Source organism: Aythya ferina (genome assembly GCF_964211825.1).
Source record: "Aythya ferina genome assembly, chromosome: W".
NCBI classification, from domain to species: Eukaryota; Metazoa; Chordata; class Aves; order Anseriformes; family Anatidae; genus Aythya; species Aythya ferina.
Window position 1 is genome coordinate 10976620 of NC_140313.1, and position 15373 is coordinate 10991992.

Consider the following 15373-nt stretch of genomic DNA (forward strand, 5'->3'; position numbering starts at 1 on the left):
GGGTTTCTTTTAGACCTTGTTGGAAGCATATTCTCAATTCCCAATTCATCCAGATTTTAGTATTTACTTAACCGTTCATAATTTTCGGGATGATTAGGGTCTTAGTGGGGGTCGGTCAGGGGAATGCAATTGTCCACAGTTCCCTGAGCGGTCCCATCGGCAATCTGAGCTCGCACATGAACTCAGGTTGTTTTAAGAGTTAACTGGTTTTCTGTTTCTGTGACAACTCTCTGGGACCCATCATGGTCCCTTTGCCCCAAAGGGCTAACACCCATGATTTTAAGATCTCTGCCTCGGGCAGAGGCAGAACTATTATCATTCCTACATCCTCTTTCCCTGCTCATTCAACTTCAAACACCTTTAACACTTTCAACAACCCTTTTAACACTTCCTTTATCTTTCTCCAGCCTGTACTTCTCTAATGCCATCATCAAAGGCTCAGTCAGGGGCCAACTTAATTCTGTACCTTTTCCCACCAAGATGCTGAAACATCAGTATACAACATTTCATCCTGTTCTGCTTCTCAAAAAACAACATTAACTGTAGCAAAATATTATAGTTTAAAGTTCCATTTAGGGGCCACTTTTCTCCACATTCCAGCTTATAAAGTGGCCACCACTGATTACGATATTTTATCAATGTTTTCCTGTTCACACTTCCACCGGCAGATCCTCCAATATCCTTCCAGTGACTTAAAACACATCCTAACACACTTTTCTTTAAAATTTCACTGCTTGTTTGCCCCCCCATTTTCCAGTTTACAGTTTCAGAATACACATGTTACTTGCAAAAGCGTATCACAAAACGTATCACTCACAAAAATACGGGCACGCATTATCTTTCAGTAGCGATGTCACAAAACTACTATTACCAGCAATATTGCCAAAATCACAATAACAATAGTCAGAGTCAAATTCCACATGTGATAAGTCAGAAAACCGAACTGTGTAACACCGTAACGATATCTCTCTTATAACAATGCCACGAACCTACTATTACCACCAGAAAAATAGCCAAAATCACAGTAACAATAACCAAAGTTAAATACCATACTCCATGAGTCAGAAAACCGAAATAGACAACACAATTCCAGATGGACCTTAAAGCGAGCTCTTTCCTTAAGGTCCCCAAATATACTTTTGGTGCTTACCACAAAGTATATACCAAACACTGCCTCGCAGAAGATCACCTTCTGACTTACAGACAGTTCCAGATACAGATGGACCCCAAGGTCCCCAGATATACTTGTGGTACTAACCACAAAGTATATACCAAATACTGTCCTGCAGAAGTCACCTTCCGACTTACTGGACAGTCCCAGATGACCGGTCTACCAGAAAACCAAACCAGAATAAAGAATATACTCACTTACAATGATGGGGTCCTTGTCTGCCTCCGCAGTGATCCGGTGAGTCGAGGAGTCCCTCCGGGAAATCCCGGGGGTACCCTAGGGAGTCCTGTCCCCAGCGGGTCCTGCGGTCCGGCAGAGAGGTCGTCCCATCTGGGGTGCCAGATTGATTCAAAGATCGAAGCCGTAATTCCTTTAAGTGGTATATTCTTTATTGCAGCGCTGGATGCACGGGGGATCTCTCCACCTATCGTGCATACCTAAAGCGGAAAGCAGTCTTGAATTTATACAATCAATCTATCAATATTCTACAAGCACCTATACATATGCATTACCTATCCCCGCCTTCCCTCGCTTCTTATGCTAATTAGCCTTTTGGCACCTTGCGCCTGCGTAGAGCCTTCCAAGAATTGTGGGCAGGGGTCTTTGGGACGTGGGCAGGGGTCTCTGGGAGGAAGACCCCGAGTCTTCCTCACAGTGTACTTTTCACCTTTGGTCAGGAATCTGCTGAATTGGCATGTTTCTTAATTGCGAGAGCTGGTTGTTGCCAATTCTTCCGTTTATTGTATCTTTATAATGAATTCCAATGTCCAGTTTTGAGATTTATAGTCCTTACGTTTGTTTCTCTGTCCGTCTGCCGCTTCCTTATCATGAGTTTCAGTGTCTTGTTTCGAGATATACAGTCCATGTCTGGGGATTGTCCTTGCCTCCCCAATGCCTCCCCAATACCTCCTTAATCAGTACCGTCTGGGACTGACAGAACACCGAGTACAAAACCTGAGACCTCAGGAACATGGCTGGCATGATTTTTTTCGTCGGTTCCTGCACCCACCCCGGTTCAGGGTATGACCTCTTCAATAAAGGAATCAGCGGCAGAAATAACTGAGGTACTATCAGAGCAGAGTGCTGATGGGGAGTGGGGGCTGCCCTCCCCACCCCCCGCACCAGAAAATCTTGATGAAGCTGTGCTGCCAGCATCCATGCCACTGCCAGGCAGTAATAAATCCACTCGGGATGCTTCGCCAATGAAAGGTGCAGCAGCAGCTTGCAGAAATCGACCTTCAGTGGAGGAGCTGTTCCAAGAACTGTTAGAGAAATTGGAGAACTTAAAAATTACGGATTCGGAGGAGCTTCCTCTCTCGTCTGCCCCACCAGAGCCGACTCCCTCATTATCCGTCGCTACAACACCATCGGCACCAAGGAAGGACAGGTGCTCTGATGTCATGCGTGATGCCATCATAGAAGGGCATTGGCATGCTACATCCTTGGCCTGCCCTATTATTATTGACCCTGTGCAAGGCACTGGGTTGTGGCAGCCACATGATTGGAAGCTTTTACAACAAGCTCGAAAAACGGTTACGGGCTACGGTTTACAATCCCAGGCGGCTCGACAGAAAATTCAATGGATTTTCCAGGCAGAACTAATGTGTCCACTTGACTGTCAAAACTTGGTGCGCTTATTGTTAACTCCTTCCCAATTGTTATTGTTTGAAAGGGAATGGTTGCAGTTAGCACAGGGGGAAGCGGGTCGACTGCGTCAACCGGGGGACCCTCTGTATGGGATTACTGCAGAGATGTTAACGGGGACGGGTCCTTATCTCAATACCCAGGTTCAGCTGCAGATCTCTGTGATTATTCACCAAACAACTGCACAGCTTGCACTGAGGGCTCTTCTTAGTCTCCCACGGGAAAAGAAGGCACCTCCATTTGCATCAGTACAACAGGCCCCTGGGGAACCATATGCTAAATTTATCGATCGGTTGTGGGCAGCAATTCCTGATCATCCTGATCTAACAGCGGAGTCTAAAAGCAGTGTGTTTAAAATGCTTGCGTTTGACAATGCAAACCCAAAAACTCAAAACATTTTAGTTACACTGCCGAGAACCACACCAGTAGAGGACGTGTTGGAAAGGGTACAGAGAGCTGATCAGTCCAGGCAACCAGATGTGGTGGCACAGGCTGTAAAGGACTGCCAGAGATTTGCTTTTATGGTACCATCCATTAACAAACAGGCCTCGGCAAAGCACTATGAATGGCTAGTGCTTCTGCAGGGGATGAAGAATTCCCCTACATTATGTCAATTATATGTGGCCTGGGCATTAGAACCAATTCGGACAGTGTGATGTGACGTAATCATTTACCATTATATGGATAACATTCGGTTTTGTAGGCCAGAATGCTTCCAGGATTCTGATTTAAACTTTATTCAGGATATACTGGAAGCAAAAGGGTTGAAGATAGCCCCAGAGAAGGTTCAATGGAAACAGCCATGGCTATATTTGGGATGGAAAATATCAGACTCTACTATTCGTCCACAGAAAGGTGATATAACTATGGTGTTACATAATTTGACAGATGTACAAAAGTCCCTGGATAATATTCAGTGGGGTTGCCACATTGTATGTATTACTAATGACGACTTAGCTATATTACTAACCTTATTGCGGGGCAGGAGTGCAGAGCTGCAGATTACACTAACAAATGACCACCGGCAGGCTCTTTCACAAATAGCTTCTAAGGTTGCAGCTGGCTCTGCTTGCAAACGTATAGCAGACGTTGCACTCTCCTTCCTAATTCGCAATCATGTGTCTCATCCATTTGCAGTGCTTGGTCAGTGGCAAAAAGAAAAGGGGGAGAGTAAGGGGGCGACAAAGACAGAAACAGTATCAGGAGGATGCCACTGACACTAACAGCGCTGGGAATAGGAATGGCATAAATGAAACAGGTGATAGCAAGGGTGGAATGATAGGGCAGCATTTTCGAGTCCTGGAATGGATTTTCCTACTGATTCAGCCAAAAACGAGTGTTCAGACACGGGCAGAAGCTATTGCAGAGTTAGTACGTAAGGGTCGCTCTCGGAGTATTGAGATCAGCGGGCAGGAACCAGGAGATATTAGTCTGCCGATGACTCAGGATCATTTGGAATGGTGTTTACAGCAATCCATTCCACTACAAGAAGCTGTGTTAGGTTACCCGGGACTGGTACATTCCCGAACTCCAAAGGGGCCTCTCTGGCAAGTTATAAGATCATATAAATGGCAGGTAGTACCATGGTTTTCATCCCGACCAGTGGTGGGTCGCACTGTATACACTGATGCAGGTGCAGCAAGTAGGAAGGCTGTGTGTGTGTGGTACGAGAACAGAAGTTGGGAGAAATACATAATTCCGGAGGAGACAGGGGATTCATTACAAACATTGGCATTGTCTGCAGTTGTTTGGGCTTGTCAATGCTGGATGCATGAGCCGATTAATATCGTCCCAGACTCTCTGTATGTTGTCAACGTGGTAAACCGGATAGAGGATGTCTTGATATGGCACAGTAAGAGGGACAGATTGTTGTCATTATTTCTGCAGCTGCGAGATGCCATTCAGGGGAGAACTGCACCTTACTGTGTTATCCATATACGTAGTCATCAGTTCTCGATTGGGTTAGCAGAAGGTAATTCGCAAGCAGTCAAGTTGGTGAGTATAGTCACAGCAGGGCCTGAGAGTGATTTTGCACATGCACAAGTGTCACACAAACTGTTCCATCAGAATGCAAAGGGTCTTCGGAGAATGCTTGGATTTACTTGGACAGAGGTGAAAGGAACAGTAAGAGTGTGCCCTTCCTCTAGTCACTGTAATAAATGGCTAAGTCCCAAATAGGGTTACAGTCAAAGATAATGTTATAAATGGCTCAGGATTCAAATTAGAATTAAATGAAAAATAGGATTTATTAAAGGATATAAAGGAATAGAGGTAAGCAAACAGCGCTGGGTGCACCAGGAGTCTCCGCTCCACCAGGATGCACACCAATTACATCAAGCAACTGATTTTTATGCTCCTAGACTAATACATATTCATTACTACTTCTAAAAAAATAGATTATTAAAATTAGCTTCCGGGGTGCAGTCCCTCCTACTGGAGCATGCGCAGTCTCCTCTGGGGTCTCTTCTGGGGGTCTCTAGGGGTCTTCCATGCTGAAGGCTCGCAGTCTTCCTCTTCCCCTTTGTACTTACTGGGCACCATCCCAAGTTTACGGAACACCTTCTTCAAAACACCTTCTTCAAATCTTGTCTCCCAGCCGCCCTTCAGCTTCTTTCTCGGCCCCCCCCTAACCAGATACCAAAGATCCACATAGTATCCCATAACAGTCACTAGTTGTTATCAGTTGTTCTGAAACTCCCAGACACACGGGTAATTAAAACATTCTTCCCCAGCCATTCACAGACACATCTATAGCAGTGTTAGAAATAGAAGTCCGGAATAACAAAAGCAAACAGGTTCATAAATTTAAGAAGTGATAAATTGGCTAGAATGAGCAATGAGGGGGAGACTGGGACACACTGCAGCTGTGGTTCAAGCATTGAATTGCCAGTGCAGGGCCCAGAGGCAGACAGGATTCAAACATTTCAAACAGAATTGTTCTTTATGGACACGAATTGTTAAAACATTCCTCACAATCCCTTATCTTCTTTTCAATATCCCCAATTCGTGTCTCTTCTGTTATTAATAATTGGATTTCATCAGTTTGTTCTTGGAGGGTCCAATTCTTAAGCATCATAATTGACATATTCCCTTCTTTTTTTAATGAAGTTATTACCAATGTACTATTTATCACCCGGCGTATTAATAGTGTAAGACAAGGTATCATACAAGGTACAAATAATAACGTCATTATACCACATAATAATAAAAATAACACCCTTTTAACCCATGGTCCACCAGGCAGCCATGAAAACAAATCCCATTCCATATCCTTCCAGGTTTGTGTTGGGACGTGGGCTAATTTTCTAATTTCCTTGGTTATCTTTTTAACTACTTTCCCATTATCGTCAATTTGTAAGCAACAATTAGAATAATTTAGTTTACCACACGCACCCCCTTCTTCTGCTAGTAAATAGTCCAAGACCATTCAATGTTGGAAAATAGCATTCCTCATCTGGGTAGATTGGTCAGCTAGGAGATCCAGAGCTGTTGCTGTTTGATTAGTTATTATTTCGAGAACTGCTTGTAACCTAATTATGCGATTCAAATTATAAATAGGTTCTCGAGCTCCAGATATTACTTCATTCGGATTCCATGTAGCTGGTCCATAATACTGTATGATTCTTTCAGGGGGCCATTCATTTTCTCTCCATTTTTGAGCACTACCTCCAGCTAAAGAGGTATCAATATATCGTTTCTCCCTATTGAGATCATCATATAATTTTACTCCTAAGTGATTCCCTTGTATTTGAGATAATAAAAAGAATAAAGGTCTTATGTATCCCACGTAGCATATTCCTGACCAATCTTTTGGTAACCTTTTATAGGCCCGTTTGCCACATATCCAATAATGTCCTTTTAAAGCCCACGTCCCATTTGGAAAAGGACCATCCCAGTTTTTTCTATTCCTTGGGGCATGAAAATACAAGGTGTTCTCGTTACCAAGTGGCCCAGTTACAATGTTTGCTTCCTTAATACTCGTATATATACACTTCCAAGCCCCTACACTAGATTCCCACTCACAATTACAGCTAATTTCTCCTTCACGACTTGTCATATTATTGGCTGACCAGAAATGTTTAAAAAACACTTGCGTCCCGTTCTCATTTTGCCACCTCCAGCGATAGATTTTTACCACATGCTGTTCCCTAGTGGTGTTATCACGCTGACAACTCAAGATTTGAACATCGAATTGTCCTTTTGATTGTGCTCTTGCCATGGCTTTACACCCAGGTCCAAAGAATTCCTTAGATGAGCATTTCAGCCAAGTCCCATTTTTCAGCTGGACATGTGTAGCATTCCATTTTTCTTTACTTGCTGTACAGTTTATAGGTCTACATTCAGGATCAGTACATTCATATCCAGGGGACAGAGTCCATTTACAAATGCTTTCTCCCACCTTTACTGTCCCTGTTCTATTTAAACAATATATACCTTTTTCTGATGAATACAATTGCCGCGGGCCTTCTTCCTCTTTCCAGAATTGTGTTCCATTATGAACTTCACTTAAATTACTAACCCACCATTTAGGTTCAACTGGGCCAGCTACCCAAGGCCAACTTTCAGCTCCTCTTGGTCCCCCACAAACCCAGCAATTGCTAAGATTAAAAGTCTTAGCCACTTCCGCCCCCAGAATAAAAAAGTTATTCCCATGGCTCAATTGCCCTTGTAAGAATAGTACCAGGAAGTATAGCATCCTTCTCATCCTTCTACGTCGTCCGGGGGGGGTATGTAGGGGTGTGAGAAATGTCCTCAATCAAGGGGTTGGATCCACTTCCAGAATCTACTTAAACTGGTGTCACTGTTCAGCCTTCGAGGGTGGTTCAGCTCCTGGAAAACTAATTACAATAGGTTAAAAAAAACTCTTACTACATACATACATTTTTCGTCTGCTCGCTTGTTTCTTTTTCTGGGACAGCTTGATTTCAGTGCGGGAGAAGTCCGGTCGAGGCCCTCACACTCGGCAGTCAATACCCGTAGGGGTTGCCTCCCTCAGTCGACTATACACACTATACACACCGCAGTGGAGAGTCCTGCCCCGGTCTTGCCTTCTCCCCTTTCTTCATTGCAGGCTTGTCCCCTTCTTCTGGTATTTCATGCAGAGCAGGCCCTATTTCCGGAACATTAGTTCTTTTTAGTTTTAACTTCAGTTCCCCAGGAGCGGACTCAACCTTCCAGGTTTTGGTATTTATTGGTCCTTTCACTCTGGATGCATGGGTCCAACCCCTTTCTGCTGTTCTCACAGCTGTTTCAGTGGTAAGTAAAACAAGATACGGTCCCTCCCACCGGGGTTGTAAGGATTCTTCTTTCCAAGTTTTTATTAAGACCTTATCCCCTGGTTGTATTTGATGGATGGTAAACCCTAAAGGTGGTGTCTGAACCAGTATTCCAATTTCTCTTAGTTCTTGCAACCTCTTCCCAATAGTAATTATATATTTCTGGATACTTCGATCCTCAACTACATTATCCCCCAGGGGCATTCCCTGTGAGTAAGGCATACCGTATAACATTTCATATGGTGATAATCCAGTCTCACTGTGTGATTTAGTTCTTATGTTTAAAAGTGCCAATGGTAAACATCGAGTCCAGGGCAATTGTGTCTCAATCATCAATTTAGCCAATTGCTGTTTTATTGTTTGATTCATTCTCTCTACTTTCCCTGAGCTTTGTGGGTGCCATGGAGTATGATATTCCCACTGAATACCTAATGATTGACATAATAATTTTATTATTTTAGAAGTAAAGTGTGTGCCTTGGTCAGAATCAATGTACTGGATTATCCCATATCTAGGTATCAGATGTTCCAATAAAATTTTTGTCACCATTTGCGCCGTAGCTCGTGCCACAGGATAAGCTTCCACCCATTGTGTTAAATGATCAACAATTACCAATAAATACTTGATTCTCCCTACTTTAGGCAATTCAGTAAAATCAACTTGTACTCTCTCAAAAGGCCGATATGCTGTTTTTCTTCCTCCCGCTGCCGCCTGTCGAAATATTTTCTTATTTATTTTCTGACAAGTTAAACAACCTTGTGTGATTTGCTTTGCTATTTCAAAAACCCCTATACAACCAAATTGTTTAAGTAAGTGATTACTTAATGCTCTTGTACCCCAGTGTGTTTGGGTATGCAAACGTTCCAATATTTGTCTTGCATAAGCTTTTGGTAACATTTCTCGTCCATCTGGCAATGTCCATTTTCCTTGTTCTAATTTAGCACCTATTTTCTCCAGTTTTGTTTGTTCTTCAGGAGTAAACTTCTTTTCTTCTTCTTGTTTTTCTTCTTCTTGTCTTACTTCTTCCTGTACTATATTAATTTTAGCAGCCTGAATTCTTAAAGCTGCTTCCTGAGCTTCTTTATCTGCTAGATTATTTCCCCTAGTGTGGTATTCCAATCCTTTCTGATGCCCTCTTACATGTACTACTGCTATTTCTTTAGGTTCCCTTAAAGCTTTTAAAATTTTCCTTATTAATTCTTGATGTATAAGATTCTTCCCTTGAGTATTAATTAAACCTCTTTCCTCCCAAATTTTTCCAAAGGTGTGAACCACTCCATATGCATATTTAGAATCTGTATATATAGTTCCACTTTTTCCCTTTAATAGTTCCAGGGCCCTGTATAGGGCATACAGCTCACAAGCCTGAGCTGACCATGATGGACTCAGGGGGCCTGATTCCACAGATTCCAGGTGTTTATTAATTATGGCATACCCTGTTTTTCTTTTTCCCTCTACTACTCGAGAGGAACCATCTATGAATAGTATCTCTCCCTTTTCTAATTCAGTATCTCTCAAATCGGGTCTCACTTTAGTCTGGGTCTCGATTACCTCCAAACAATTATGTTGTAGTTCCTCTGAGGGTTTTCCAAATAAAAATTGTGCTGGGCTCTGAGCAGAGGTTACCTTCAGTTCTAAATCAGGGGAGTCAATTAGTATAGCTTCATACTTTAGGATCCGGCTGTCTGTTAACCATTTCTCCGCTCTCTGTTGTAAGACACTTCTGACATTGTGTGGAGTATACACTTTTAAGGGAGCACTAAAAGTAATCTTTCTCACTTCTTCTATCAATAATGCTGTAGCAACCAAGGCTTGAAGACAAGCAGGCCACCCCCTACTTACTGGATCAAGTAATTTGGAACAATACCCCACGGGTTTTTTAATTCCTGCCCAATCTTGAGTAAGGACTCCATATGCTGTCTGGTTTGATGTGTTCACAAAGAGATAAAAGGGTTTCTCTAGATCTGGGAGACTTAATACAGGTGCTTGTATTAATGCTTTTTTTAGTTCTTCAAATTTTTGATCATCTTCTGTGGACCACTTGAATCGATTATCAATTAGTTTTTCATATAAAAATTTAACTTTTTCACTGTAGCCTTCAAGCCACGGTCTACAATATCCTAATAATCCCAATACTTGCCGAATTTCCTTTTTAATTTGTGGGGGTCTTAAGGAGAGGATCCCAGATACCCTGTCAGGATCCAATTTCTTTTCTCCCCTGCTTAACCAGTGTCCTAAGTATTTTACCTCCTGTTCCACAAATTGTAACTTTGATCGGGACACTTTTAATCCCTTTTCCCCCAGAAAATTTAACAAATTAATAGTGGCTTTTCGGGTTCCTTCTTCAGTCTCTCCAGCTATTAACAAATCATCCACATATTGCAATAACTTTACCTCCCCAGGTAATGTAAAATCTTGTAGAACTTTTTCCAAAGTTTGTCCAAATAGATTCGGTGACTCAGTAAACCCTTGTGGTAGCACAGTCCACCTTAACTGTTGTTTTCGTCCTGTCTCCGGGTCTTCCCACTCGAAAGCAAAGTAATCCCTGGAATTTTCATCTAAAGGACAGGTCCAAAAAGCATCTTTCAGATCTATTACACTATACCAAGTATATTTGGGAGAGACATGACTCAGCAGGGTGTAAGGATTTGCTACCACAGGGAATTTAGTGATTGTTCGCTGATTTACAGCTCTCAGATCCTGTACCAGTCTGTATGACCCATCCGATTTCTTCACAGGGAGGATGGGTGTATTATGAGGTGACATACACGGTTCTAAAGTCCCTTCCTCCAAAAGTCTATCAACTATAGGTTTTAATCCCCTTCGACCCTCCATTGGTATAGGATATTGTTTAATTCGAATAGGACGATGTGGATCCATTATCTGAACATTTATGGGGTCCATTTCCATTTTTCCAATTTCTCCCTCCTTATACCACACTAAAGGGTTAATAACTTCTTCATCTTTTTGGGTTAAAGTGTATAATTTGATTTGCAATTTATCCCCTTGACTCTGAATGCTTAAGTTCAATTTTAAAATCAAATCCCTTCCTAGTAAATTGTACCCCGCTTCAGGAAGCAAAAGTAAATCATTAAGACAAATCTTTTGATCGGTTTCTATTTCCACATCTTTTAAAACAGGAACCTTAAAGGGCTCCCCTCTTGCCCCTATTACAGACGTATAACTCTTCCCTTCTTTTATTCCCTCTGGGAGCTTTTGAATAGTGGATCTTTCAGCTCCTGTATCTACTAAAAATAGTACTTCTTCTTTATGGGGACCAATTAATAGTTTTATCAAGGGCTCTGTTGATGTTGAAGTCCCCAGAAGATATAGCCCCTGACACCCCTATTCTTCTTTAAACATTTTCTCGTCTTGTTCCCGCTTACGACAATTCTTCTGTAAATGTCCTCTTTTTTGACAATAGTAACAAGCGGGGATCGCTGAATTCCCTTGAGAAGGCTGACCTCTAGGGGTTTCTTCTATACTTCTTCTCTTCTCCCTCTCTCCTAACAAGGGCTTTTTCTGACTTTCTTTTACTGCTGCTACAAAGATCTTGGCTTTTGTTTTTTGTTTCTCCTCATCTCTCCTGACATATACTTTTTGCGCTTCTCTAAGTAACTCTTCTAATCCTCTCTCTTGCCAATTTTCTAACTTTTCCAATTTCTTTCTTATGTCCACCCAGGATTTGGCTACGAATTGTGTTCTAAGGAGTGCGGTTCCAATTGCTGTATTTGGATCGATCCCCGAATACATTTGTAAACTTTTCTTTAATCTCTCCAACCATTCTGTTGGAGATTCCTCTTTTCCTTGTTGTTCATTGAATGTTTTATTAATGTTTTTTCCTCGTGGAACCGCTTCTCTGATCCCTTGTATAATCATTGTTCTCAAATCTCTCATGTTTTGTCTTCCCTGGGGTTGCTGGTGATCCCAGTGGGGATCCACATTTGGCCATTTTTGATCTCCTGGGGGTCCAGCTTGATTTTGTCTTTCCCAAATCCTCATTCCAGCTTGCCTAATCATTCCCCTTTCCTCAACAGTAAATAAGATTCCTAAAATGGATTGTATTTCTTCCCAGGTATAAGTGTTAGGACCCAGGAATTGATCTAGTCTTTCGGCTACTCCGAGGGGGTCATTTAACAGAGTCCCCATTTCTTTCCTAAAAGATCTCACCTCTGTGATGTTTAAAGGGACTGCCACGAACCCAAATCCTCCCTGATTGCCTCCAAGGGGTACTTCTCTTAATGGATATAGAGAGGTTTCTTCAGGTACGGCAGTCTTACTTCTTGTGCATGCAGCCGGAGGCAGGTCTAATTCTGGTGCTGTTTGTGGTGGAGGCAGGGACCATGGCTGCACTGCTGGAGAGATTACCAGAGGGGGAGCCGGGAGAGCCGGGAGTGTGTTATTAGGACCCAGAGGTGGTGGTGGTGGTGGTAAATTATCCAGCGGCTCCCATTCATCATTCTTTCCTTTTTCCTGCTTTTCCTCCCCTCCAGAATCCTCATTTGTTTTTAGTGCTAATATTGAGGCTGGACGTGGAGTCCCAATCCACAATTCTGCATACTCACTTTCTTCCTGACAGAAAGGCTCTTTTGAATTAACGTATATATTCAAAGCCTGACAAATCCAATCATCAAAAGATCCAAAAACAGGCCAGAAAACACACGGTCTTAAAGGTTTTTTTGGCCATTCTATCATACAGTAATGAACCAATTTTAATTTATTTTTTCCTTTTCTGGGGCCCCTATTGTTCCAATTTCCAATCATTATTCCTAATGGACTTTCTGGTGGTATACCTGGTATTTCGCTCCCTTTCTGGTCCTTGGCCTTTGATTTTATCTGACCCATCTGGGAATTTTACTAGTGGCAATTCCCACAGCCCTTGGTTGCCCCCAGTGAGAGTGTCTTGCAGGGGGCTTAGGACCTATCACCCACCCATGTATCACTCCATTCACCAGCCCAGCCCCCCCGACAGGAGATTAGAACCAGTGAGAAAACAAAAAGACTTCTACGCCTCAGACTTTAGAAGCCTCAGTTACACTCTCACACACAAACACTGGCAACCGTACCTTTACCCAACCGGACGGTATCTTACGAATCAGTCGTCTTCGTCCAGAGTCCAACCGGACGGTATCCACAAGCGTCTTCGTCTGGGATCGAACCAGACGGTATCCAAACGACTGTCGTCTTCGTCCAGTTCGATCCCGGACACCGGAACCCAACCAGACGGTATCCAAACGACCCTGTCGCCTTCGTCCGGATCTTCGCGCGCAGAATTAAGGGCACAAAAACACAGCCGGCAAGGGAGCTCAAAAAAATCAAAATTCTTTGCTTACCTTTATTCAGGTTCAGGATGGCATTAGTCCCGATCTGACTCAAACAGGAGCCACCAAATGGTGGGGCGCCCCTCCTAGAGTAAATCAGAATTCAGGAACTATAGCAATCCCGGACGAGCCCCCAAATTGTTATAAATGGCTCAGGATTCAAATTAGAATTAAATGAAAAATAGGATTTATTAAAGGATATAAAGGAATAGAGGTAAGCAAACAGCGCTGGGTGCACCGGGAGTCTCCGCTCCACCAGGATGCACACCAATTACATCAAGCAGCTGATTTTTATGCTCCTAGACTAATACATATTCATTACTACTTCTAAAAAAAATAGATTATTAAAATTAGCTTCCGGGGTGCAGTCCCTCCTACTGGAGCATGCGCAGTCTCCTCTGGGGTCTCTTCTGGGGGTCTCTAGGGGTCTTCCATGCTGAAGGCTCACAGTCTTCCTCTTCCCCTTTGTACTTACTGGGCACCATCCCAAGTTTACGGAACACCTTCTTCAAAACACCTTCTTCAAATCTTGTCTCCCAGCCGCCTTTCAGCTTCTTTCTCGCCCCCCCCCTAACCAGATACCAAAGATCCACATAGTATCCCATAACAGTCACTAGTTGTTATCAGTTGTTCTGAAACTCCCAGACACACGGGTAATTAAAACATTCTTCCCCAGCCATTCACAGACACATCTATAGCAGTGTTAGAAATAGAAGTCCGGAATAACAAAAGCAAACAGGTTCATAAATTTAAGAAGTGATAAATTGGCTAGAATGAGCAATGAGGGGGAGACTGGGACACACTGCAGCTGTGGTTCAAGCATTGAATTGCCAGTGCAGGGCCCAGAGGCAGACAGGATTCAAACATTTCAAACAGAATTGTTCTTTATGGACACGAATTGTTAAAACATTCCTCACAATAACAATTTATTAAATGAATAGAAGTAAGCAAACAGTGCTGGGTGCGCCGGGAGTCTCTGCTCCACCAAGGCGCACACCAGTTACATCAGGCGGATGGTTTTTATGCTCCTAGGCTCCTACATATTCATTATTACTTCTAGAAAAGGCAGGGTTATTATAATTAGTTCCCGGAATCCGAACCCTCCCACTGGCGCATGCGTATCAGTCTCCGGTGGTCCCTCTGGGGGTCTCTCGTGCTGAAGGCTCAGAGTCTTCCTCCCAGGCTTTTTTCCTTGTCCTTCTCCTTTGTCCATCTTGGCCGGGTGTCAGAGACTTGTGCAGCGTCCCCTACAAGCTTTGTCTTTTAGTCATCTGTCGTGGTTTAACCCGGCTGGCAGCTAAATACCATGCAGCCGTTCACTCACCCTCCCCCCTCCCTCTCTGGGACGGGGGAGAGAAATGGAAAGTGAAGCCCGTGAGTTGAGATAAAGACAGTTTAATAAGACAGGAAAATAATAATAACAAAATAATAATAACAATAATAATAATAATGTTACAATGGTGATAATAGGAAAGTAATAATAATATGTACAAACAAGTGATGCACAATGCAATTGCTCACCACCCGCTGACCGATGCCCAGCCTAACCCCGAGCAGTCCGGCCCCCTCCCCCCGGCTAGCCACCCCTATATATTGTTTAGCATGACGTCAGATGGTATGGAATACCCCTTTGGCTAGTTTGGGTCACCTGTCCTGGGTCTGTCCCCTCCCAGCTCTTACTGCACCCCCAGCCTGCCTGTTGGCAGGACAGAGCAAAAAGCTGAGATGTCCTTGGCTTGGTATAAGCACTGCTCTGCAACAATTAAAGCATCGGGGGTGTTATCAGCACTCTTCTCATCCTAAGCCAAAACACAGCATTCCACCAGCTACTAGGAAGAAAATTAATTCTGTTCTAACTGAAACCAGGACACCTATCCACCCCTTATTCCATACCATTTATGTCATGCTCAGGTTACACTCTTTTCCATACATTCTAATTAGTCACCTACAGTAGTCATAGT

At 43.1% G+C, this 15373-nt stretch overlaps 1 long non-coding RNA gene across 1 annotated transcript in view; it reads right to left on the minus strand.

The window, feature by feature from the left end:
• Window positions 1-392: 392 nt before the first annotated feature.
• LOC311426462 overlaps window positions 393-15373 on the minus strand; it is a 39401-nt gene continuing 24420 nt past the window's right edge. The window contains exon 2 of the long non-coding RNA XR_014686780.1: window positions 393-2095. This is a non-coding gene — a long non-coding RNA (uncharacterized lncRNA). The remainder of the gene's footprint in view (window positions 2096-15373) is intronic.